This window comes from Bos indicus, chromosome 1 (genome assembly GCF_029378745.1).
Source record: "Bos indicus isolate NIAB-ARS_2022 breed Sahiwal x Tharparkar chromosome 1, NIAB-ARS_B.indTharparkar_mat_pri_1.0, whole genome shotgun sequence".
In the NCBI taxonomy this organism is placed as follows: Eukaryota; Metazoa; Chordata; class Mammalia; order Artiodactyla; family Bovidae; genus Bos; species Bos indicus.
The window spans coordinates 88,493,773-88,520,846 of NC_091760.1; the positions used below are offsets into that span (position 1 = coordinate 88,493,773).

The window sequence follows — 27,074 nt, forward strand, 5'->3', positions numbered from 1 at the left end:
ACACTAGCTCTGGAAGGATGCACATAATCCATTTCTTTCAAAGGGCTATCCTTCATTGACCTTTATATGCAGATCATGAGAAAACAGATCTAACATTCTTTTAGTGATTAAGAGAAAATCAGGTTGGAAAATCAAGTTCTCATGACCAGGATATAGAAAATTTAAATTCCTTTAGAAGAGAATGCAATTCATTTTCACTATTAAATGTGTAGTGCTATAAAAAAGGTGTTTTAACACTACATTTCAGAGGTTTAATGCATTATATAAGATGTGCTTAGTCGCTCAGTCGTGTCCGACTCTGTGACCCCATGGACTGCAGCCTGCCAGGCTCCTCTGTCCATGGGGATTTTCCAGGACAGAATATTGGAATGGGTTGCCATGCCCTTCTTCAGGGTATCTTCCCAACCCAGGGATTGAACCCAGGTCTCCTACACTGCAGGCATATTTTTCACTGTCTGGGCTACCAGAGAATTCTTCAGGCCAGAATACTGGAGTGGGTATCTGTTTCCTTCTCCAGGGGATCTTCCCAATCCAGGGGAAGATCCCAGGTCTTCCTGGGATCGAACCTAGGTCTCCCACACTGCAGGCAAATTCCTTACCGATTGAGCTACCAGGGAAGTCCATTATATAAGATAATCATTCCCTAACATAAGGTCCACAAACAGGTTTAGGAAGGGTTTTGCTAATGGATTTTTAAAATAATGACATCATCTAGGTCAAGAATATCTATACTGATATAGACTTTTGATTATCAATAAAAATGAACAAGAACTTTAAAGTGGTTAAAAGAATCCAGTGTGAGAGGCATAAAAGGCATTAATAAGGTGAAATACAGATTAATAAATCTTGAAATCTAAGAATTTGATCTCAGATTACTGAATTATGAATTTTCAAATTTTATACAGGTAAATGAAGAAAACATAACAAATCTCAAAATATAGTACTAATTTCCCTAATCTGAACTTACAAAAATTCAAATTTTAGTGTGACAGGATAAATTAAAATTGCTTAAAATTTAAGCTTAAAAGGAACTAAATATTAACTAACAGAGGTGAAAATCAGAAGGACAAGATTATGAAGTAAACATACTTAAACAATGTGGAAAATACAATAAGAGATGTTTCATAGTAACACACAGTTTAATAGGACAAATGATTCCATAGTGACGTAGCTTTCCAGGAAATATTTTTCTTATCTTTGTGATGAAGTCAAAACAGATTATCATAGCTTCACATAAAACAAGCAGCAGGCAGTCAGAAGTAAACTGCAAATCAGGTAACTCTATAAATCCCACTTACTTTTCAGATGAAGATAGCCGTATGTGGTTAAATTACGATTCTGAAATGTAGAACTACAAGAATGACTAATACTTCAAATAAAAAATACATTAATAGTTTGCCTTGTTTTTCTAGTTGTAGAAAACAGTAAATTCTAATTCTTTGATTCCTCTTTATTAACCAGGCTACCTTGTGACTAACAGCAAGCACTGGTAAAACAGGTGGACAGCATTAGGGGTACCTCCTCCTGCCCAAAGGGAAGAGCAAAGCTAACCGTTCCATAAAGAGAATCTAACTGTGACTGGAGCCTTAACATCTTAACACCTGTAGCAAATGAGTAACGGAGGGACCAGAAACATTTTAGAAACCTCCACATTTTTTCAATTATGCTATTATTCAGTATTTAGTAGCAAAGAGAACATATATGCTGTTCTAACAGCAGAGCAGAAATGGTCTAAACTGAAGGTTTTGCTTTGGTTCAGATCACTACTCCAACACCCTCAGCATTACTGACCTTATGGAGAACTCTGCAATTACTAAGACTTCCTCAGGAAATTGTGGGCAGTTCCTTATTAGCACCAAGTGAAAAAAAAAAAAAGAGGTTACTACCTCATAGTGATGTTGTAATAATTAAATAATAAGATAATACATGTTAAAAAATCCTTAGCATAGTGCTTGGAACATAAAAATTCAATAAAGTTTCCCTCTCTTTTATCTATAAGATCAGTGCTATCAATGCCATATCCAGAAAGGGACAGAACTTTATTGTTGCAGGTCTAGTGTAAGAAGATGATAGATATTTTTAAAAATATTTTTTGATGCAGAATAATTTTATTGATATATTTGGTATCTGAACAGATGTCTCTGTCCTCATCTTTATATTTGTCTCTGTATTCTTATTCAAACATGAAACCCCTAAAGGATGAAGCCTGTATCTGTTTAACTCAGTCTGTACACTCTCAGCAGAGCATAAGCATCAAATGGTCATCTGACACATTCCAACAACGACAAAACACAAGAGATTATTCTAAAAAAGCAGATGGAGATAGAAAAAACTGTTATTTTAGAATTATACTATACATTATTTGTAAAATCTACTTCTTTAAGTTTATACATGAAATTATATTGGTTTTCTTATTTAAAGAAAAGGGGAAAATTGCAATGAATAATAGAAATAAAAATGCAACTCATGATAACAAATATTTTTGGCTTTTTGAAGAGGAATGAAATAGACTATACTATCAAATTTCTCTTCATGCTAAAATAAATGCCTTTTAATCATATCTGAATTGACTGGAAATAAGCAGGGATGATGGTGATCTTTTGGGTTAAAACCCAACAATACAGCTCATGAACATTTATTAAGATCCTATTTAGTTCACAGAAGCAATATTTAAAGGAAATTTGGTATAATATACAGGGTGATTTTTTTTTTAATGAGAAAAAAAGATACTTTCCTTGAAAAATGGTTAAAAAGTAGTATCTTTTATATAAAGAGAGAAACAGCTCTATGATACTTAAGTTTGACAGCTATATCTCCATTTAAGGGTTTAGAGTATACTCCAACACAACAGTGAAAATAGAAGCCTAATCATGCACGAATGCCTCCATGAAAATTCAACCAATATGAGATCAGTGAAGAGACCAGCCCAGTAAGGAAGCATGACCCACTATAAGAAAATGCAAAATATGGAGGGGTTCTAGAAATGTTACTGCAATTTTCTATGAAGCAAAAATTTTAGCCCATGAAAGATGAAGAGAAAAGGTCCTAAAAGTTTAATCTTTTACACCAAGTCAAAGTTTATAACCAAACTTACTACTGATGATAACCAAAAAATGGGGCTCACAGTACTTTTTAATTTCCCTTTTCAGCTGAGATCGGACACATTCAGGGTGGTATGGCCACAGACTCTAATTTCCCTTTTCAAATGAGATTCACGTCCCATATATTTAAGGAAGACAATCTGTTTATTACTTGGCGTTATTTGGATGATGATGCTAACTACATACCATTCCTTTCCTGATTGATGGGTTCACTTCGAAAAGTATAAAAGCGCCATTTTCCTCTCAAAAGCCTGGGTGCTTTACCAAAAATAACTTCACTCTTTATTATTCTAATGAAGCTAACACCTATCCAGGACTCGGATATAGTCTTTTGAAGAGACAAGAGTACATCATCCAGGGCCCATCCAGAGAAATTCAGTAAAGAGTTTAAGGATGTCCTGAGTAAACATCTTAATCAAATTAAAACATCTAGTAAAAGGTAACACTAGCAATGTGTCTTCTAGTGTTGACTTGATTCTTTTTAAAGACCTGTAATAAGCTGAAGGCAAGATGTTTCCATAAGTCATCAGGAATGAGAACTTCTCTTTTTAAAGTTTATCAACTGGTTTTTCCTCTTTCATTTTTGTTTCTCTCTGGTTTAGCATAATGCCTTCACAAGACTTTCCATAGCTTTAAATATCTCAACAGTCTTTCAAGTTCTCCTGCTACTACGGGTGAGGATGGATGAACTTCTGGAAAACATCTGCTTCACACTGTTCCTCTTTGTCTTTTCTTCTCTTTATCAAGAATGAACAGCAGGCAGATTCTTTATTGTCTGAGCCACCAGGGAAGCTCTTTGTGTCCACAGAGAAAGAGAGAGAGAGAGAGAAACCTAAATCCCCAAATAGTAAATTCTCACTCTAGTTTGATCCAATAAAGATGGAGCTAGCAATTTTGACTGGGGATATTAGCATACAATATATTCACCTAAATGCTTCCAGATATATCTCATTGAAAATCTCTGCACAGCATTATTTTCATTTTTGGTCAACTCAAAATTTATTCAAATTTTACAGATTTATACTATCTGTCACAAGCCCAAACTTATCTACAAGAGAGAATGAGTGGCCAATCATAAAGCTTTATCATGGTCTACAGTTTCCAATGGATTTCTCAATCTCCTGAGTTTTATCAAGTGTCATAAAACTTCAGCTATGGTATCTGTGTCTGTTCTCATATACTACCATGCACAAATGACGAACAAAGCATATATTTATATATCATTGCTATAACTGGCTGTTGCAAGGACTATTTTCAATATCAAATGACAAGGTCTAGCATGCACTGCAACGATCATGGTGGCGATTCTACTAGTACTCACAGGCTAAGGAGAAAGTACAAATGGACTCTGCCAATTTCCTTTATGGCCGGAAAAGGGCCTGCTGGTAAGTCAATCAAATAAAAACATTAACATAAAACTATGGAGTACTTCTTGCATATGTGTATCAATCTTACACAGGGACCAGAACTAGTCTTCGGCTGTCATTCTAATTTTAGCATATATTCTGTGGAAATAGGTATAATTTAATGAACTTTTACTAAAAATACTAGGAAGACCTTACCTTTAGCTTCATTCATCTCAAGGCATACTCCCCAATGTTTGTATTACAAAATTAAGCATCAGTACAATACAGTGTCATGAAAACATATTTTAGTTTTAAATTTAGATTTGATTTAGATTACACTGGGAAAATCTGACTGAAGATGTACTGCATAATCTTGGTTGTCATATCAATACACAGGTCCCTGCCATTTTTGTCTAGCTATTTATCTATGCTAGCTATTATCCTTTTGTCCCAATATCACATCCCACCCTTTGTCCTTGAACTGATTACCTTTCTTGGAGGCCACTACTACAATCTCTTCAAGCATTCTTACTTTTATACCATACTTATTGATATATTACTGGCATTCTTACAAATAGATACAGAGCATAGAATGCAAAGGGCACTGACTTCTATTTCATTAAATTTCACTTAAGATGATCATATAATGTCTATTTTTAATCTGCTTATTCCACATGCCAAATTTATTGGCCAAAACAAAAAGTCTCTCATTTTACCAAACTTAATCAAATAAATCCAGAGAGAGCTACTTGCAAATATGTTCCATTTTCTTCAAACTAAACTCTAAAAAAAGTAAGATAGGTATTATTTGTTTAGTGAATACTACCCAAATCTATCTACAGATAACAATACAGTTCAAGAGGAATGCTACAACACTGGATGGAAGACATGAAATACAGTAGAAACTTGATTTTAAAAGTGTCCTTTTTCAATGTTAAAGACCCTTTGGTGTAACTGCTTGCCATCTGGTCCATTTTCTGGCAATAACAGAATACTTTAGTATTACACTAGTAATGCAGAGAAACTCCCCTGCAAGCAATTATTAACCAAGTTAGTAGTAATTTATCAGATACTGAAGTATTTGCTCTCTAGTATAAAGGCTACTTCACTAAAAAAAGATTTGGAGTAATGCAGGAGAGCTGTCTGGCAAGCAAAGGAATACAGATCTTCCAGTGTGCAATCAGAGAGAAGGCAGCTTAATTTCAGCACAAGCATCCCCTAGTCAAGATGTAAAGACAAGTAGTCCTACGAATGACAGCAGCAACAATGTGGAGTCATGTAAGCACAGATTTGTTTTTTAAAAACTCGATTTTTCAGCCAACACCATATAGGTAAGATATCTTAGAGTCCATTTAATGATGGATCATATTAGTAGATGTGTTTCACTTTGCTCTTTCAAACATTTACTATTCATTTATACTTGATACAGTACAATGTTTCAAGTACCTGGGAAATCATAGTTACTGTACTTTAAAATGAGAGCAATGAGAATGACAAACTGAAGTGGGTGTGACTGTGTATAAACGGCAACATAAGGGATCAGTAAGAAGAATATTTCCATTTTATTCATTGCTGCTTAGTATGTCACCAGTCAACTGCCTGACACATAAAGTTAAAACAATAAATTACCATATAATTCAAAATTTAAAGCACTTTTAAAATCTGTTTCAACTGACAAAATCTTTAAAACTGACTATTTAACATAAGTCATTAAATTATTATCAAACAACTGCTTCGCACATTATGATTCATTAGTTAATTTTGCTGAAATTAAAATAAATGCACAGAGGGAGATAAAAGAAAGTTTGAAAAAGGGAACTTAGCTAAAATTCTAAAACTTCACTAGGGAGTACTATTATCTCAAGAAAAGGAATGATTGCAAAGTTTACTGTGGAGAGATAAGGGAAAGTTCCTAGGTTAAAGAGAGCCACTATAGGAGATATCAACAGAGACTTATGTGTATGTGCCCAATAACAATTATTAGAAGAATGGATACCTTGATGGAGAATCCTGATGTGGTGAAAATTCAGCACAACAGCATCTATTATAGAACATAAATAGCATATTTAAACCTCTATTTCTTAAACTGCAAGATTAAGGTTAAACTGGAACATAAACTTTAACTTCATCTTGTTGTTGTTCAGTTGCTAGTTCAGTTTAGTTCAATTCAGTCGCTCAGTCATGCCCGACTCTTTGCAACCCCATGGACTGCAGTACACCAGGCTTTCCTGTCCATCACCGACTCCCGGAGTTTACTCAAACTCATGTCCACTGAATCAGTGATGCCATCCAACCATCTCATCCTCTGTCGTCCCCTTCTCCTACCTTCAATCTTTCCCAACATCAGGGTCTTTTCAAATTAAGTCAGTTCTTCGCATCAGGTGGCCAAAGTATTCAAGTTTCAGCTCCAACATCAGTCTTTCCGATGAATATTCAGGACTGATTTCCTTCAGGATGGACTTGTTGGATCTCCTTGGAGTCCAAGGGACTCTCAAGAGTCTTCTCCAAAACCACAGTTCAAAAGCATCAATTGTTCTACACTGAGCTTTCTTTATAGTCCACTCTCACATCCATGCATGATTACTGGAAAAAACCATAGCCCTGACTAGACGGACCTTTGTTGGCAAAGTAATGTCTCTGCTTTTTAATATCTTGTCTAGGTTGGTCATAACTTTTCTTCCAAGGAGCAAGTATCTTTTAATTTCATGGCTGCAGTCACCATCTGCAGTGATTTTGGAGCCCCCCACCCCCAAAATAAATTCTGTCACTGTTTCCGAATCTATTTGCCATGAAGTGATGGGACCAGATGCCATGATCTTAATTTTCTGAATGTTGAACTTTAAGCCAATTTTTTTTTTCCGGCACCTGTTGCACTTTAATGTGTAATATTTGAGATACAAGCAAGCTGCATCTAATGTTGTTATAAATAAAACAGATCAGTCATCAAGGGCTCCAGAGTGAACAGCATCTTCATAACCTCCATGCTTATCATCTTTGCTTTCTGGGTGTTAATTTAATAAGATCATCAATTCGAAGAATGGTAATTGCAGGTTCAGTTGCAAATTTCAAGCACTTAACTATGGTTGGTTCAAACACCCCTGCTTGTTTGTTGTCACAGAGTTTACCATTGACCAAGTCAAGACCAATCCATTTTAGATTTTTTCGTTCTGGGTTAATCTGAGCCTCATTATGAAAAGCTCTTAATTTTGCAACCAGATCTGTGGAGTCTTGGGCAGCATTAACTGCCAGAGTATTAGGAATAACAAGAAGAGATCTTGCAAACTCCACAATAGCAAGTTGTTCCCGGGAGCCCACGCTGGTCGCGTAGTTCTCAAGGTAAATACAAAGGGCTGCCTATACAGCACCCCGACCTGGGACCACAGACTTTGACTCCAAAACTCTCTTCACCATACAAAGGGCATCGTGTAAGGAGCACTCCATCTCATCACACATGAAATCTTCTGCCCCACGTAAGATGACCAATGCAGAGGTACGACCCTTAGTGCTATATAAAACAACAGCAACAGTCTTATATCAATTCAGCAGTAGTAACTCCATGAAGAAATTCACTTCTACTTACACAGGACATTTAGACAGGGAAGCAATGTCTAGACCATGGAGAAGAGATGAAATGGCAACTTTACCTCCATTTACAAGGGCCCAGTATTGTTTTATCCCATGCATATACCTGCTCATATCACGGAAGGACTATAGCAGCAAATAAATGGGAAGTAAGCCAACTTTTTCACTCTCCTCTTTCACTTTCATCAAGAGGCTCTTTAGTTCCTCTTCACTTTCTGCCATAAGGGTGGTGTCATCTGCATATCTGAGGTTATTGATATTTCTCCCGGCAGTCTTGATTCCAGCTTGTGTTTCTTCCAGTCCAGCGTTTCTCATGATGTACTCTGCATATAAGTTAAATAAACAGGGTGACAATATACAGCCTTGACGAACTCCTTTTCCTATTTGGAACCAGTCTGTTGTTCCATGTCCAGTTCTAACTGTTGCTTCCTGACCTGCATACAGATTTCTCAAGAGGCAGGTCAGGTGGTCTGGTATTCCCATCTCTTTCAGAATTTTCCACAGTTTATTGTGATCCACATAGTCAAAGGCTTTGGCATAGTCAATAAGCAGAAATAGATGTTTTTCTGGAACTCTCTTGCTTTTTTGATGATCCAGTGGATGTTGGCAATTTGATCTCTGGTTCCTCTGCCTTTTCTAAAACCAGCTTGAACATCTATCTGGAAGTTCACAGTTCACATATTATTGAAGCCTGGCTTGGAGAATCTTGAGCATTACTTTACCAGCATGTGAGATGAGTGCAATTGTGCAGTAGTTTCAGCATTCTTTGGCATTGCCTTTCTTCGGGATTGGAATGAAAACTGACCTTTTCCAGTCCTGTTGCCACTGCAGAGTTCCCCAAATTTGCTGGCATATTGAGGGCAGCACTTTCATATCATCATCTTTCAGGATTTGAAATAGCTCAACTGGGATTCCATAGCCTCCACTAGCTTTGTTCATAGTGATGCTTCCTAAGGCCCACTTGACTTCACATTCCACGATGTCTGGCTCTAGGTCAGTGATCACACCATCATGGTTATCTGGGTCATGAAGATCTTTTTTGTATAGTTCTTCTGTGTATTCTTGCCACCTCTTCTTAGTATCTTCTGCTTCTGTTAGGTCCATACCATTTCTGTCCTTTATTGAGTCCATCTTTGCATGAAATGTTCCCTTGGTATCTAATTTTCTTGAGGAGATCTCTAGTCTTTCCCATTCTATTGTTTCCCTCTATTTCTTTACATTGATCACTAAGGAAGGCTTTCTTAACTCTCCTTGATATTCTTTGGAACTCTGCATTCAAATGGGTATATCTTTCCTTTTCTCCTTTGCTTTTCGCGTCTCTTCTTTTCACAGCTTTTTGCAAGGCCTCCTCAGACAGCTATTTTGCTTCTTTGCATTTCTTTTTCTTGAGGATGGTCTTGATCCCTGTCACCTGAACAATGTCACGAACCTCCGTCCACAGTTCATCAGGCACTCTGTTCATCAGGCACTCAGATCTAATCCCTTGAATCTATTTCTCACTTCCATTGTATAATTGTAAGGGATTTGATTTAGGTCATACCTGAATGGTCTAGTGGTTTTCCCTACTTTCTTCATTTTAAGTCTGAATTTGGCAATTGCTAAGTCATGTCCAACTCTTTGTGACCCCATGGACTGCATCTACCCAGACTTCCCTGTCTTTCAGTATCTCCCGTAGTGTGCTCAAACTCATGTCCAATGAATCAGTGATGCCATCCAACCATCTGATCCTCTGTTGCTCCCTTCTTGTGCCCTCAATTTTTTCCAGCATCAGGGTCTTTTCCAATGAGTCGGCTCTTTGCATCAGGTAGCCAAAGTATTAGAGCATCAGATTCAGCATCAGTCATTCCATTGAATATTCAGGACTAATTTCCTTTAGGACTGACTGGTTTGATCTCCTTGCTGTCCAGGGGATTCTCAAGAGTCATCTCCAGCAACACTAAGAATCTCTATTATTGGAGAGTTACTTTATGGTCTATATGATTATAACTTGATAGTCTCATACGAATTTTGAGTGGTATATGAAAAAATGCACAGAAAAAAAATTCTTTAAAATCTCTCCACTGTCACTATTGGAAGTCAGAAATTTACTTGTCTGTCACGAAGTCCTCAAAACAATGAAGTACTTATGTGTTCTATTTGTATAGCACAATCAACAAAATCACAGTAACTATCTTATCAGTTTTTACCAAAAAATCTAAATACTTTTATATCTCTAGGAATCAGCTAATTAAAGCCTGTCTGTGGTTCCTTTCTTACAACTGACCTTACAACACTAGTGTTCTTACCCATCACTGGTCTACTCACAACAGTATCATTAGCACTAAGATCCAAATAACAGTGCTATATTTATGACTGCACTTCAGTTTCCACAAAAGCAAAATTCTGAGAAGAGCATGAGTCATTATCCCCAGGGTAAAAAAAATAATGTTTCTTTGGTCAGAATATGAAACTTATTACTGAAACTAGTAAGTTAGCCTAGAAATTCAATTTCTGAATAAAAGGAACAGAAAGTTTCTTTTCTCTACGAGAACACTCCAAAACTAGCATAACTGTCCATCTGTCTGCTTCTGCTATTCTCCATATCTGCTGTGTGGTGACAGAAAAAAACAACCTTTACTCTAGCTATTTTCAATACTGTTCTTTTGTTCTTCTGTCCTGTCAGGATGTCATTTCCCAGGACAAAAAAGACACATACACTCAGGCGCTCACTCATACATCCTCTACCTCTCTCACTATTTGACCTATCTATCTGGAGAAACTCTGTAACAGATCTCACTATCAATTCCAAAGTTACTACAAGACAGTATGAAAACACTCTAAAAGTGGCTATTTCTACAATGGTAATTGTCAAAAAGTTCCCAGGTTCATGCGTTACATTTTATTTTTAAATACCTTCAAAATTAGAAGATAAAAATTTCAAAGTTAAGAAGCTATTAATATTATAAACGATTTAAAGTTTTCTCCCCAAATTTCCCCAATAAAAAGTCGAAATAATCTTTCTGTGATATTATTCTGGTCTCTTTATTTGCTTCTTTCATTGGTAACTCTTGCTCAGCTTACTATGCAAATGTGGGGACTTTTCATGACATTACCAGTCTATCAATCTCCAAGGTTAGAAACTTTGGAGATGTTTCTTGCATGATGCCACTTCCACCCACTAAACTGTCCTTAAACCCATCTTTTGTGTTTTTCTGGCCATCTTCTCTGTCACTGTGTGTACTCAGTCGCTCTGACTCTTTGAGACCCCATGGACTGTAGCCAGCCAGGCTCCTCTGTCTGTGGGATTTTTTTTTTCTATCACTATTAGGTCCTAAAGCATTTTCACATGGAACAATGACTTATTTATAATTTCAATGAGCATTCATAAGCAAGTGCTTTTTCTAAGATGAAATGAAAAGAATGTCTGACAGGTACAGTGGGCACAGCAGGTTAAGTGGGCAGCAGGAACTAAGGCAAAAAGCCCTGAAAGCATACACTATTTGATTTCTCCCCTCCCCAATTCATTACCCAGTGTCACGAGCTACCTAAAACACATCTAATCATGCAATTACTGTTACAATAATATGATGAATCCCTAGTATCTACAGATATAGCTCAAACTCAAAGTCTCACAAATCATTACAACAATGCTCTGCCTCTAACTCTCCCACTCTCTAACCACCCTTCAAACTCTAACCTTACTGGATCAATCTTCTCTCTTTCGTTTTCTTTGCATTTGTAAATAAAGTCCAGGATCTTTCTTCTGTGTCTATTTATTGCCATTTCAATTATTCCTTAAATTCAACACAATGCCTTCTTTCTAGTTCCACACAGTCTCATTAAACTTGGCTTTCAATTCCAAATGAATTTGAGAATCATTTTGTTAAGTTCAAAAAAAAGTTCAAAGCAAAAATTGGTCATATTTTGATTATCAATACTCAATTTATGCTTAGACAGTACTGACATTTTTACAAAATAATCTTCCTATACAAGTATGTATCTCCATTTAACTATTGTTCAGTGTTCCCCAGTAATTACATTTAAAATTGAATTATATTGTTGTTTAGCCACTAAGTCGTGACTAACTCTTTCTTGACACCATGGACTGCAGCTCACCAGGCTCCTCTGTCCATGATGTTCTCCAGGCAAGAATACTGTAGTGGGTTGCCATCTCCAGGGGATCCGGTTTCCTTTTCCAGGGGATCTTCCTGACTCAGGGGTCAAACTCTATTCTCCTGCATTGGCAGGGAGATTCCTTACCACTGAGCCACCAGGGAAGCCTAAACTGAATTATAACTAACGTACAAGGAACTGCTTATATCTTAAATGTTAAGTTTGATGATTTTTAACATTTTATATCTATGTAAACACCACACAAGATATTGACTATTTCTATAACCCCAGAAAATCCCCTCATGCTCTTTTCCAATTAACTTCTCTCTCTGTCCCAACCACATTTTGATTTTTAATCAATTAATTACTAATCTAATTACAGATTAGTATTTCTGGTTCTTCATATAAATTGAATCACATAGTATATACTCTTTTGTATTTGGCTTCTTTCACTTAACATATTATTTCTGAGATTTAGACACGCTGTTAATGTATCACTAGACACTTCTTTTAAGTCACCAAGTAGTACTCCAAAATATACTACAACTAGTTTGTTCATTCTCTAGTTGTTAAATATACGAGCTTTTTCCAATTTTGGCTATGAACATTTTTACATCGGTTTTTATTGTTTTTGTTTTAGTGGACATATACTTTTATTTCTCTTGGTAAATACTTAAAAGTGAAATGCTGGGTTCTACAAGACTGTTTATCCCTAAAAAAGCCTGCTTACAAAGTTGGCCCGTAGTTAGCATCTGGGAAAGTGGATCTTAGATACTGAGAGGATTATTCTCAACCCCTAACTGGTTAAGAGTGGCTCACTGTGTCTGAGCTGTTTATGGAAACAATATGGTTTGCATCTAATAACCTGCTTTCCGTCTGGAATTTGGGTATGTGCTGGGCAGCAGGATGAACCTCTAAGGCTATACCTGTGCACTGAATCTCTAACAAGCTTTCCTGGTTGGATACACTTCAGTGTTGTCACAACTCTTCACTGGGGAAATTAATGTACCTTGCATGACCCCACTGAGAGAGGTCCCTTGTAAGCTTTACCTGCTCTCCCTTGAATTTCTCCCCATGTACCTTTTTCATTTGCTGACTGAGCTCTGCATCCTTTGCTATAATAAATTACAGCAACGCGTATGACTACATGTTGAGTCCTGTGAGTCCTCTAAGCAAAAACCACTGAACCCGGTCTTAGTGAACTCCTGACACAGGAGGTAAATGTTATGTTTAACCTTATAAGAAATGGCCTACTAGTTCTCCAAAGTAGTTGATCACTTTGCATTCCCACCAGCAATAAAAGAGAGTTCCAGCTGCTCTACATACCCGTAAATATTTAGTAGTATCAGTTTTTAATCTTAGCTATTCTAGTGGGTAGCTGATATCTAGTGGATAATGATATTTCTACAAATAAACATACAATGATTTTAATTCACATTTACCAATGACAAATGATGTTTAAAATCTTTCCATGTGTTACTGGCTATTTGTATAACTTCCATGAAATGTTTTGCATCTTTTCTTCATTTTTATATTAGGTAGCTGATTTTTTAAAATGTTGATTTCAGATTCTTTATATATGCTGAAAATAAGTTTTTTATGTCACTTATAAATATTAAGTGGAGAAGCAAATGGCAATCCACTCCAGTACTATTGCCTGGAAAATCCCATGGACACAGGAGCCTGGTAGGCTATAGTCCATGGGGTCGCAAAGAGTTGGACATGACTGAGCAAAGGCAATAAATATTAAGAATATTTTCTCCATTCTGTGGTATGTCTATTCATCTTCCTATTGTCTTTTTATAAGCAAAAAATGTTAACTTTGTTAGTCCTATTTATCTTTCTTTTATAATTACTGTTTCCCATATTCTGCCCAAGAAGTTGTTTTGTGGAATTTACTCGACGTTTAAATGCTCTTTTGATGAATTTGTGGGGGAGAAAGTGTTCTCCCCGTCCTACTCCTCCGCCATCTTGGCTCCTCCCCTAGAAAAATCAACAAAGCCAAAAGCTGGTTCTTTGAAAGGATAAATAAAATTGACAAACCATTAGCCAGACTCATCAAGAAACAAAGGGAGAAAAATCAAATCAATAAAATTAGAAACGAAAATGGAGAGATCACAACAGACAACACAGAAATACAAAGGATCATAAGAGACTACTATCAACAATTATATGCCAATAAAATGGACAACGAGGAAGAAATGGACAAATTCTTAGGAAAGTACAACTTTCCAAAACTCGACCAGGAAGAAATAGAAAACCTTAACAGGCCCATCACAAGCACGGAAATTGAAACTGTAATCAAAAATCTTCCAGCAAACAAAAGCCCAGGTCCAGACGGCTTCACAGCTGAATTCTACCAAAAATTTAGAGAAGAGCTAACACCTATCCTGCTCAAACTCTTCCAGAAAATTGCAGAGGAAGGTAAACTTCCAAACTCATTCTATGAGGCCACCATCACCCTAATACCAAAACCTGACAAAGATCCCACAAAAAAAGAAAACTACAGGCCAATATCATTGATGAACATAGATGCAAAAATCCTAAACAAAATTCTAGCAATCAGAATCCAACAACACATTAAAAAGATCATACACCATGACCAAGTGGGCTTTATCCCAGGGATGCAAGGATTCTTCAATATCCGCAAATCAATCAATGTAATACACCACATTAACAAATTGAAAAATAAAAACCATATGATTATCTCAATAGATGCAGAGAAAGCCTTTGACAAAATTCAACACCCATTTATGATAAAAACTCTCCAGAAAGCAGGAATAGAAGGAACATACCTCAACATAATAAAAGCTATATATGACAAACCCACAGCAAACATTATCCTCAATGGTGAAAAATTGAAAGCATTTCCTCTAAAGTCAGGAACAAGACAAGGGTGCCCACTTTCACCATTACTATTCAACATAGTTTTGGAAGTTTTGGCCACAGCAATCAGAGCAGAAAAAGAAATAAAAGGAATCCAAATTGGAAAAGAAGAAGTAAAACTCTTACTATTTGCAGATGACATGATCCTCTACATAGAAAACCCTAAAGACTCCACCAGAAAATTACCAGAACTAATCAATGATTATAGTAAAGTTGCAGGATATAAAATCAACACACAGAAATCCCTTGCATTCCTATACACTAATAATGAGAAAACAGAAAGAGAAATTAAGGAAATAATTCCATTCACCATTGCAATGAAAAGAATAAAATACTTAGGAATATATCTACCTAAAGAAACTAAAGACCTATATATAGAAAACTATAAAACACTGGTGAAAGAAATCCAAGAGGACACTAATAGATGGAGAAATATACCATGTTCATGGATCAGAAGAATCAATATAGTAAAAATGAGTATACTACTCAAAGCAATTTATAGATTCAATGCAATCCCTATCAAGCTACCAACAGTATTCTTCACAGAGCTAGAACAAATAATTTCACAATTTGTATGGAAATACAAAAAACCTCGAATAGCCAAAGCGATCTTGAGAAAGAAAAATGGAACTGGAGGAATCAACCTACCTGACTTCAGGCTCTACTACAAAGCCACAGTTATCAAGACAGTATGGTACTGGCACAAAGACAGAAATATAGATCAATGGAACAAAATAAAAAGCCCAGAGATAAATCCATGCACATATGGACACCTTATCTTTGACAGAGGAGGCAAGAATATACAATGGATTAAAGACAATCTCTTTAACAAGTGGTGCTGGGAAATCTGGTCAACCACTTGTAAAAGAATGAAACTAGAACACTTTCTAACACCATATACAAAAATAAACTCAAAATGGATTAAAGATCTCAACGTAAGACCAGAAACTATAAAACTCCTAGAGGAGAACATAGGCAAAACACTCTCTGACATACATCACAGCAGGATCCTCTATGACCCACCTCCCAGAATATTGGAAATAAAAGCAAAAATAAACAAATGGGACCTAATTAAACTTAAAAGCTTCTGCACATCAAAGGAAACTATTAGCAAGGTGAAAAGACAGCCTTCAGAATGGGAGAAAATAATAGCAAATGAAGCAACCGACAAACAACTAATCTCAAAAATATACAAGCAACTCCTACAGCTCAACTCCAGAAAAATAAATGACCCAATCAAAAAATGGGCCAAAGAACTAAATAGACATTTCTCCAAAGAAGACATACAGATGGCTAACAAACACATGAAAAGATGCTCAACATCACTCATTATCAGAGAAATGCAAATCAAAACCACTATGAGGTACCATTTCACACCAGTCAGAATGGCTGCGATCCAAAAGTCTACAAATAATAAATGCTGGAGAGGGTGTGGAGAAAAGGGAACCCTCTTACACTGTTGGTGGGAATGCAAACTAGTACAGCCACTATGGAGAACAGTGTGGAGATTCCTTAAAAAACTGGAAATAGAACTGCCTTATGATCCAGCAATCCCACTGCTGGGCACACACACTGAGGAAACCAGAAGGGAAAGAGACACGTGTACCCCAATGTTCATCGCAGCACTGTTTATAATAGCCAGGACATGGAAGCAACCTAGATGTCCATCAGCAGATGAATGGATAAGAAAGCTGTGGTACATATACACAATGGAGTATTACTCAGCCATTAAAAAGAATACATTTGAATCAGTTCTAATGAGGTGGATGAAACTGGAGCCTATTATACAGAGTGAAGTAAGCCAGAAGGAAAAACACCAATACAGTATATTAACACATATATATGGAATTTAGAAAGATGGTAACAATAACCCTGTATACGAGACAGCAAAAGAGACACTGATGTATAGAACAGTCTTATGGACTCTGTGGGAGAGGGAGAGGGTGGAAGATTTGGGAGAATGGCATTGAAACATGTAAAATATCATGTATGAAACGAGATGCCAGTCCAGGTTCAATGCACGATACTGGATGCTTGGGGCTGGTGCACTGGGAAAAATTTTTAATTAAAAAAAAAAAAAGAAAAAATAAATGAGATTCAAAGTTCTTTTCTTCAGTAAAACTCTAAAACATAAGTAGTCCCACATAAGAGATGGTAGATTTTTCTCCAAAAAAAGGATCCTAAACTGACTAACCTAGAGAAAGATCATGACATTTAAGTATTTCCTAAAGCACAGTCCACCAACAAACAAGAGCCCTGCCTCAAACTCAGAACTTTTTATCAGCTTTTAATGCTTTTTAAATATGAATGACAGCCAAGGATCTTCATATATTTGAGGAAAGTCTCCAAATATTAAAGACAGAGATCAAGATAAAACAGGAGTATTGAGAAACACTGAGAATGATGGGACAGAAGAAAATGTTGAAGAAACTAATTAAAATATCCTCATGAAAGAGAAAATATTGCATCATTTAACAAGAAGAGGAATCAGTAAGAGAGAATACGAGCTGAAAAGAAAATTCAATAGGCACTTAAAGTCAAGGCAATTTTCCGGAAAGCAGAATACAAAGAAAGATGAGTAATAGGGGGAAAGGTAAAAAACTAGCAAAAGCAATTCAGGAAGTCTAATATCTGACTTGAAGGAATTTCAGAAACAACAATGAACATGAAGATAAAATATAAAAATGCAAGAAAATTTCCAAGAACTGAAGGATGTAAGTCTGCAGAAAGCAAGGACCTACTGAGTACACCACATAATAAAGGAAGAAACCCATACCAAGAGACAGCGCTGTAAAATTTCATAACACCAGGCCTGAACGGAACACAATAATAATTTCTAAAGACAAAAACAACCACCCTCAAGCCAAATCAATGATCAGGAGCCAGAATGACACCTGATCACACAATAGCAAAACAGTATGCCAAAAGACAATAGATCAGCAATATTTAAAAAATTCTGAGTAAAATGATTTTCAATCTACAGAGTTGTACACGCATCTAAAATATCACATAATTGCAGAAATAGATTATGACATATTTAGGTATGTAAAATTTCAAAAAATTTACCCCTAAGTTATCCCTTTTCAACATTCAAAAAACAAAGATCATGACATCTGGTCCCATTACTTCGTGGCAAATAGATGGGGATACAATGGAAAATGACAGACTTTATTTTCTTGGGCTCTAAGATCACTGCAGATGGTGACTGCAGCCATGAAATTAAAAGACCCTTGCTCCTTGAAAGAAAAGCTATGACAAAACTAGACAGCATATTAAAAAGCACAAACATCACTTTACCGACAAAGAAACATCCAAAGCTATGGTTTTTCCAGTAATCAATATGGGTGTGAGAGTTGGAACATGAAGAAAGCTGAGCACCAAAGAATTGATGCTTTTGAACTGTAGTGTTGGAGAAGACTCTTAAGAGACCCTTGAGAGGAGATCCAACCAGTCAATCCTAAAGGAAATCAGTCCTGAATATTCATCGGAAGGACTGATGCTGAAGCTGAAACTCCAATACTTTGGCCACCTGATGTGAAGAACTGACTCACTGGAAAAGACACTGATGCCAGGAAAGATTGAAGGCTGGAGAAGAGGACAACAGAGGGTGAGATGGTTGGATGGCATCACCAACTCAATGGACATGAGTTTGAGCGAGCTCTGGGAGTTGCTGATAGACAGGGTAGCCTGGTGTGCTGCAGTCCATGGGGTCACAAAGAGTCGGACACAAGTGAGCAACTGAACTGAACTGAACTATCCTTTTTTAAGAAACCACTAGAGAATATGCTCTTATAAATGAGAGTACACCATGAAGGTATTGCTATTGCTAAGTCACTTCAGTCGTGTCTGACTCTGTGTGACCCCATAGACGGCAGCCCACCAGGCTTCCCCATCCCTGGGATTCTCCAGGCAAAAACACTGGAGTGGGTTGCCATTTCCTTCTCCAATGCATGAAAGTGGAAAGTGAAAGGGAAGTCGCTCAGTCGTGTCCGACTCCCAGCGACCCCATGGACTGCAGCCTTCCAGGCTCCTCCATCCATGGGATTTTCCAGGCAAGAGTACTGGAGTGGGGTGCCATTGCCTTCTCCGCCATGAAGGTATGGGACATGGGAAATCAAGGCTCCAACACAGGAAGCAGATGAAGGGAATTTCCAGGATAAGAGCAAAAAGTCATAAGACAACAGCTGTGAAACAGACCTAGGGGGTGGTCAAGATTAAATCTGAAAAACTGAAGGCTCTAGGAACATTTCCCAGGTGGGACTACTGGTAAAGAACCCATCTGACAATGCAGGAGACATAGGAGATGCAGGTTTGATCTCTAGGTTGGGAAGATCTCCTGGAGGAGGGCATGGCAACCCACTCCAGTACTCTTGCTTAGAGAATCCCATGGACAGAGGAGCCTGGCAGACACAGACCATGGTGTTGCAAAGAGTTGGACATGACTAAAGTGACTTAGTATGCACAGGAAGGTATCTCACAAAAGTAATCAAACTAATTACCCTATGGGTGAAAGTTATTATTACAAAGATGATTTGACACCTCTGGGAAGACAGACTCAGATGCAACCTTAACTAAGCAAAATTTTTAAATAAGTTAATTATTTAATTAAAACAGCAACAAGAACAAAAACTGTACCAGAAAAGACATAATCATATGCATTTACTATGAGGTATGATTTTGGTTGTGTTTTCATAGATATTCTTTATCAGAATGGAAAAGTTGCCTGCAATTCCCAGCCTGCTGACCTTTTTATGCATTTGTGTTGAATTTTCGTCAAATATTTTTTTTGCATCCATTGAGATAATCATACAATTTTTCAATTTTATTTTATTAGCACTGTGTATTACACGGAATTGATTTCTAGAAGTTAAACAGTCTTTCATTGTTGGGATAAATCCCACATAGCCATGATACAGTTTCTTTTTCATATCAATATACTGTTAGATTTAATATGCTAATATTTTGTTATAGATTTCTGTGTCTATATTTGTGAGGAATGTTCACTGCTAGTTTTCTTATGATGTCTTTGTTTGACTTTGATATCTGGGTAATACTGGCCTCATAAAATGAGTTGTGATGTTCTCCTTACATCTGTATTTTCTGAAAATCTGGGTAGGAATTATAATTTTTCTTTCTTCAGTGTTTGTCAGAATTACCAGTTATGGCATTGGGGCCTGAATATGGTTGTTGTTGGAAGGTTTTTAATTACTAACTGAATTTCCTTATTCTATATAAGTGTATTTAGATTTTCTATTTCTTCTTGAGTCAGTTTTAGTCATTTGTATTTTTCAGGGAACTTGCCCATTTTACCCAAGCTGTCAAACTGATTGGTATAAATGTTGTTCATAACATTCTTTCATTATCTTTTTAAGTAGCTATAGATCTGTAATGATATCTATTCCTTCACTCCTAATATTGTTAATTTATTTTTATTGATTATTCTAGTTAAAGGTTTATCAATTTTACTGACCCTTTTAAAGAATGAGATTTTCATCTCATTGTTTTCCTGTTTTCTATTTACTTGAGTTCCTCTCTGATCTTTATTATTGCCTTTCTTCTGTTTACTTTGATCTTAACTATTTCTTTTTTAGCTCTTTAAAGAAGCAGCTTAGATAACTGACTTTAGACCTTTCTTCTTTTCTAGTATTAAGCATTTAAAACTATAAATTTCTTAGCACTGCTTTAGCTATATACCAAAAATTTTATATACTGTATTTTTATTTTCATGCAGCTAAAAATATTTTCCTACTTCAGTTAAAAATATTCTCCAATTTCCCCTGTGAATTCTTCTTTCACCCACAGATTACTCAGAAATATGTGATTCAATTTCCACATATTGGGAATTGTCCTTCTTTCTGTACTGACTTTTAATTTAATTCCTTTAAATTAAATCGCCACTATGTAATTTCAACACATTGCATAATTTCAATCTTTTTATATTTATTACCAAACTTTATGTTTGTGGGCCATTATATGGCTCATCCTGATGAATGTTTCATACGCACTTTGAATGTGCTGTTGGGTATTGTATTCTGTAGATGTCAGGTTAAATTGGTTGACTGCCTTATTCAAGTCTTCTATATCCTGCTTTTCTGTCTACTTATTCTACCAGTTGTTGAAAGAAGAATACAGAAAATTGCAACTCTAAATATTTAACTGCCTATTTCTACTTTCAATTCTGGCAGTGTTACTTCATGTATTTTGTGTCTCTGTTGTAAGTGCACGTGTATTTAGAATTTCACATTTCCCTGCTATGTTCATTCCTTTATAATTTATCTCTAGTATTATTCTTTGCTTTAAAATATATTGGGTGATATTAATATAGTTTCTTCAGCATTCTTATACTTGTTTTCCACAAAGGGGAATCACCCAACCTCCTCACACTGTCATTACTAGAGGATACATTTATTTTGATGATGAAAATTAAAAATTTAAAAGGGAATACAATGACAGACACAGAAGATATTTGAACAAGAAAATATTGATTATAATTCTATACTAATAAGACTAAAAGTCTGGCTTAAAAATATATTTTTTATATAAATATGTATTTCTGTATTCCCTCCCATTTCCCCCTTAAAATTAATCATATGTTACTAACAATGGCTACACTTTGGAGAGCAGGATACGAGTGGGTGGTTAGGACAGACAGAAATAAATACAGAAAGTAAAATTTGCAAATAATAATTTACATCCTCTTTTATCATACTTGTTTCCTTTCCCTCATTTAACTGTACCAGTATTGTATACCAATACAAAAAAAGTGAGAAAATAGCTGACTGTTCCTTTTGTTATTCATAACATGAATAGAATGTGAATCCTTTGTAATTAAGCCTGTGTGAAGCTTCTGGCTTGGGACAGCTACTATTTAATATATCAAGGAACAGCTTTCTATTACTATTTTACTAAGGTTTGTGGAGTGGAGGCAAAGAGGGAGTGAAAACTAGGCAGCAATTAAAATCTGTTGGAAAATGTTCTGACCAGGAATTTTATACCCAGCAAATGATCATATGTAAAGAAAATATAAAGTATTTCCATGGATTTTACCTCCCATGACCCAGTCCTAAGGCACATGAGTTATTACTCAAGCCAACCAAAAATGAAAGCCAAAAAAGAGGAAGATACATGCTAGAGATGATAGAACTGACTTAGAGGCTGAATCACATAATCTTATTTATATAAAGAAAAAGCAATCCCAGGAAAAGTTTTACACCAATCATAGATAGTAATAAGCCCAAACTAGAATGAAATCTATGTGGCCAAAGTAAAAAGTATTCAGAAAAAAGAATCTCACAGCTTTTAAACAGCAGATAAAAGAAATGAGGCGTCACAAAGTATTAATGGCATATTGAAGAATATACATGCTTATTTTCACAATAGGAAATAAAAGGGAGGAAAAAACTTTAGGGAGGAAAAAACAATAATAAAATCAGGCTCAAAATAAGACAGAAAACAGCACAATTTTGAGCAACTTGTGGCGTGTATAAAAAGAGTAACCATGTGATCTAAGTACTAAAGATATTCTTTGTGTGGTTCATGATGTTGAAGGTAAAAAGAAATCTATTATTTGGTTGTGGAGTGAAACATTTTTATATAATCATACCAGGTGGTACAAGTGGTAGAGAATCTTCCTGCCAATACAGGAGATACAAAGAAACTGGGGTTTGATTCCTGAGTCAGGAAAATCCTCTGAGAAGAGAATGGCAACCCATTCCAGTATTCTTGCCTGGCGAATCCCATGGATAGAGAAGCTCAGTGGGCTACAGTCCATAGGGTTGCAGAGTCAGACACGACTGAAGCAACTTAGCATGCATGCAAATTAATGTAAATACTATTAATATCAGGTATTACAATCTACCTAGAGTCAAAACATAAGAAGTTTTAAGTATGGTCATAGAATAGAATGTAAAAGTTACCCATTACTTGACAATGTACTAAGTAGCTGCATATATACTGTGTTAGGGAAGGGGGGACAAGAATTTAAAGGAAAGATAAGGTACTATTATCACTGTATAACAGTGGGATATGAGGAATATTATTATAAGTTGAATATGGACAGAAAATGGACATTTGACTGTATTAAAAGCAGAAAGTAACAACAAAAGCTAAAGAAAGGGAGAACAAAAGGATAGTGAGATGCTGATTAAACATGGTAACAAAATTAACAGTAACAGGAAATTTTTTAAATTAAATGCTCAAATTTAATAATTTCCATGTCCAGTGACTATTAAGAGAGGGAACTGTTCAATTTCTCAAATGCTAATATTTACTAATGTGTTTCAGCTTAATATTGGAGGTTAATTTAGATATTTGCTTTTTACAAAATCTTTTGAGACACTGACTGAAGAACTCTACTTGGAAATCTTTATAAGATGTAACAGTTTGTCAAGTATTTAGTGTACTTCAAAGTGTGGTACCCTAATTTCCATTTTCTTGATTTTAATTCCAGAAATATTGGCAGAAAAAGTAAAAAGCTGACAGCTGGGTGCAAGGATATTACAAGATGACTCTAATTATCTAAAATGTTTCTTTTAAAAGAACAGTTGCTACTAAATATTTCATTGCTAACATTTGGTTTAAGCCATAGCTAGATGTATTCTATGGCACACTGGATCTGAACTTTGCAGCTGGTCATTGATTTCCATCAACACATCAAGACTGAAGTACCAACACTGAACACAACCAAACTCTGGAAACTGAACTTGAAAAAAACACAACACAATTTTTGTCTTAATTACTGCAGAATAAATGGAAGTACATTAAATGTTGGCTGAATTTAATTACACAAGTATTTGTGGATACCCCACTAGGTACTATATTATGGTTTCTGAAAGGGATACAAAGCAGAGGATAACACCAAGCAATAACAGCTTAATATCCAGTAATCTGTTCTTGCCCTAGAGGAATATTGTATTATTGTTATATTGTATATTGTATATTGTAATAAATAATGTATTATTTATAAATTGTGAATACGATAAAAAAGATTATTAAAACACCCCTCCCCCAAACATGACAAATACATAAACAGGAAAAAATGCTTAAAAGGCTCTGTGTGTGTGTGTAGTTTTACAGTGATAATCTGTCTACCTTTCCTGTAGACTAAAACCAGAAAAGCAGCCAGGTATCTTAGGGGCAAATCTCAAGTCTATGGTACTTACAAGCTGGGTAATTAGAAGCAAATACTTAATTTTTTAAGACTTCATCTTCCTCACTGAAAAATGGGACTAACCACTCCTTCCCTGCCTTCTTTATTGAGCTGTTATTGATATGACAAACATTTATTAAGCAATTATGTGCCAGGCTTATGCTAAAGGTACAAGTAAAATGACATCTCTGACCTCAAGAGGCTCACAGTCTACTGAGGAAGACACACATAAATAAGCAAGCATAACTTAGCATGTATGTGTTACAGTAAGTAGAGGCTGTGCTGTGCTCAGCTGTGTCTGACTCTTTGGACTGTAGCCCCCTAGGCTCCTCTGTCCATGAGATTCCCAGGCAAAAATACTGGAGTGGGGTGCATATCTTACTCCAGGGGATATTCCCAACCCAGGGACTGAACTCATGTCTCTTGCGCCTCATTCACTGGCAGGTGGATTCTTTACCACTGCATTACCTGCTGCTGCTGCTGCTGCTGCTGCTGCTAAGTTGCTTCAGTCATGTCTGACTCTGTGTGACCTCACAGACAGCAGTCCACCAGGCTCCCCAGTCCCCAGGATTTTCCAGGCAAGAATACTGGAGTGGGTTGCCATTTCCTTCTCCAATGCATGAAAGCCCTAAGTAGAGGCTATAAAGGAGGGAGAGCTCTACTCTGCCTAGGAGAGTTGAGAACAGGAGTACTTCATAGAGAAGCTGAAGACAGTGTGCCAGGTTAACAAGTTACTGAGTAGGAGCAGCCATAGCAAAAGAGGCTCTGAGCAGCAGAAACAGTATGAGCACAAGCACAGGAGTCCAGAAGGGCCTAGGTGACCCTGAGGCAGTTCTAGATGGCTAGACTGCAAAGTGTTCTTAAGGGATAGCGTAGAAAATGTACAGAAAGTGTGCTGGTGCCAAATTGTGAGAATTATAGTAAATGTATAAGAGAGCCCTTTAAGATCAGTGTTCCTCAATATCTAGTCTTGGGATCACATGGATGAGGCTCAAGAGCAGGAAGCCTTGTTAAAATGCATGTTCCCAGGCCCAAAGAACCATCTAACCAGAATTTCTAGGCTTGGGTAATTCATATTTTAACAAGTTCCCCCTGGTGATCCTAATACACCTAAAGTCTGAGAAGCAACAATGTAAGTCACAAGGAATAAGTTTTAAGCAGATCAATTTTGTATTTTATGGTGTATTTGACAGTGTTAATCTCCCCTGCTTTTCCCCCATACAACCTATTATACCACATACACAAAATTCTGCTGATTATTTACATGTCTGACAATTCTGGCGGCAGTAACGGTAAAAGAGGAGTAGTAAAGTAGAGAGACTTGTTGGGATACTTCAGTGGTAAAGGAAAGGACTAAACTAAGGCAGTGACTATGAGAACACATGGAGATGAATCCAAGAGGCATTTCTAAAAAAAAAATTCAAGATTTTGGTGATCAGTTGGATTTAACAGGTCAGAGATTATCGATGAGTCCAAAATGAATAGAAATTCCTAATTTGGGCAGTAGTGATGTTATTAACAGAAAAGGATCACACAAAATAGAACCAAGTTCCTTTCTAAAACACTTTACACGTTGTCTTTAACTTAGATGTGGATTGTGTTCATATTTCTGTCAAAGTAAAAGTAACCCATGCATATTAGAGATATTCATTCACTTAAATACTGACAGATGTCTATTAAGACCATGGGACTGTGCTCTGTATCTATGCAAAATATAGTGGTACATGAATCAAGGAGGAAAACACAACAGTAAAAAATACACCGAGACAACCATTATTACCATTTTTCAATGCAGTCTCTTACAGATTTCTTAATATGCATATTTTGTAGTTTACTTCATGGCTTATATAGTTGTGCTCAAATAGCCTAATAATTGTGTATCTTGCCTTTTTCCCCACTTGAAAACATTCCTTCAAATTACTGTAAATTCTTCATGAACAACAGTCTTCTTCTCACTGCCTATTTCTATGGAAGATATAGCACGGCTTACTTGAATACTTCAACTGTTTTAAAATTGACATTATTGTCATAATGCCCCAAATGGAATTAAGGGATCAAAAGGTATGTTAATTTTAATGGAAAAAAAAAAAATCGCTGATTTCCTTTCAGAAAGGGTTGAATCAATTTAGGCTGCCAACAGAAATACATGAGCAAGCACATTTCCCAGCATCTTCACCAGCAACAAGAAACTTCTTGCTAATTCAAAAAGTAAAAATATATCACTGTATCTTACAGTTTCACTTCTTTATCATTCTGGGAAAAAAATTTTCCCATATGTTTTTATTTTCTCTTTAGTAAACAAACCTGTTTTCTCAAGTTCTTTGCTCATTTATACAGATCTTGGTGTTTTTGAAAGTATTTGTATGAATATCTTAAAGTTTAAACATCTGTATGTTACATTTTTGCAAATTTCTAATCCTAGTTTGTACATCTTTTAGTTTGTTTGTTTGTATTGGGAAGTGGAATAGGAGTGGGGGTGGGGGTGGGAGATAAAGACAGAACAAATGCCAATGTTTTACATGAGAATCAAATGTAATAAACTTTCTCTTTGAGAGTCTCTTTCTTGTATGTTTGGAAGTTACTTCCCCATCCAGATAAATATCTTTCTTAAATGAGATTTGTTATTGTTGTTCAGTCACTCAGTGGTGTCCGACTCTGCCAGGCTTCCCTGTCCACCATCTCCTGGAACTTGGCTCAAACTCATGTCCATTGAATTGGTGCTACTATCTAGCCATCTCATCCTCTGTTGTCCCCTTCTCCTGCTGCCTTCCATCTTTCCCAGCATCAGGGTCTTTTTCCAATGAGTTGACTCTTTGCACCAGATGGTCCAAGTATTCGAGCTTCAGTTTCAGCATCAGTCCTTCCAGTGAATATTCAGGACTGAAACTGGTTTGATCTCCTTGCAATCCAAGGGACTCT

The 27,074-nt window shown here is 36.3% G+C and overlaps 1 protein-coding gene and 1 non-coding gene across 3 annotated transcripts in view; both read right to left on the reverse strand.

Moving 5' to 3' along the window:
• Window positions 1–27,074, reverse strand: part of PIK3CA (phosphatidylinositol-4,5-bisphosphate 3-kinase catalytic subunit alpha) — a 92,639-nt gene that overhangs the window by 45,041 nt on the left and 20,524 nt on the right. Inside the window, exon 2 of one of the 2 annotated variants that reach the window (XM_070791592.1) lies at window positions 6,444–6,488. The exons of the other annotated variant lie outside the window; for it this stretch is intronic. The gene's annotated coding sequence lies outside the window, so the exon portion shown is untranslated. The remainder of the gene's footprint in view (window positions 1–6,443; window positions 6,489–27,074) is intronic. 2 annotated transcript variants of the gene reach the window in all.
• LOC139185333 (small nucleolar RNA SNORA20) lies at window positions 8,050–8,179 on the reverse strand. Its single transcript, XR_011568958.1, has one exon. It is a non-coding gene; the product is annotated as a small nucleolar RNA SNORA20 (small nucleolar RNA).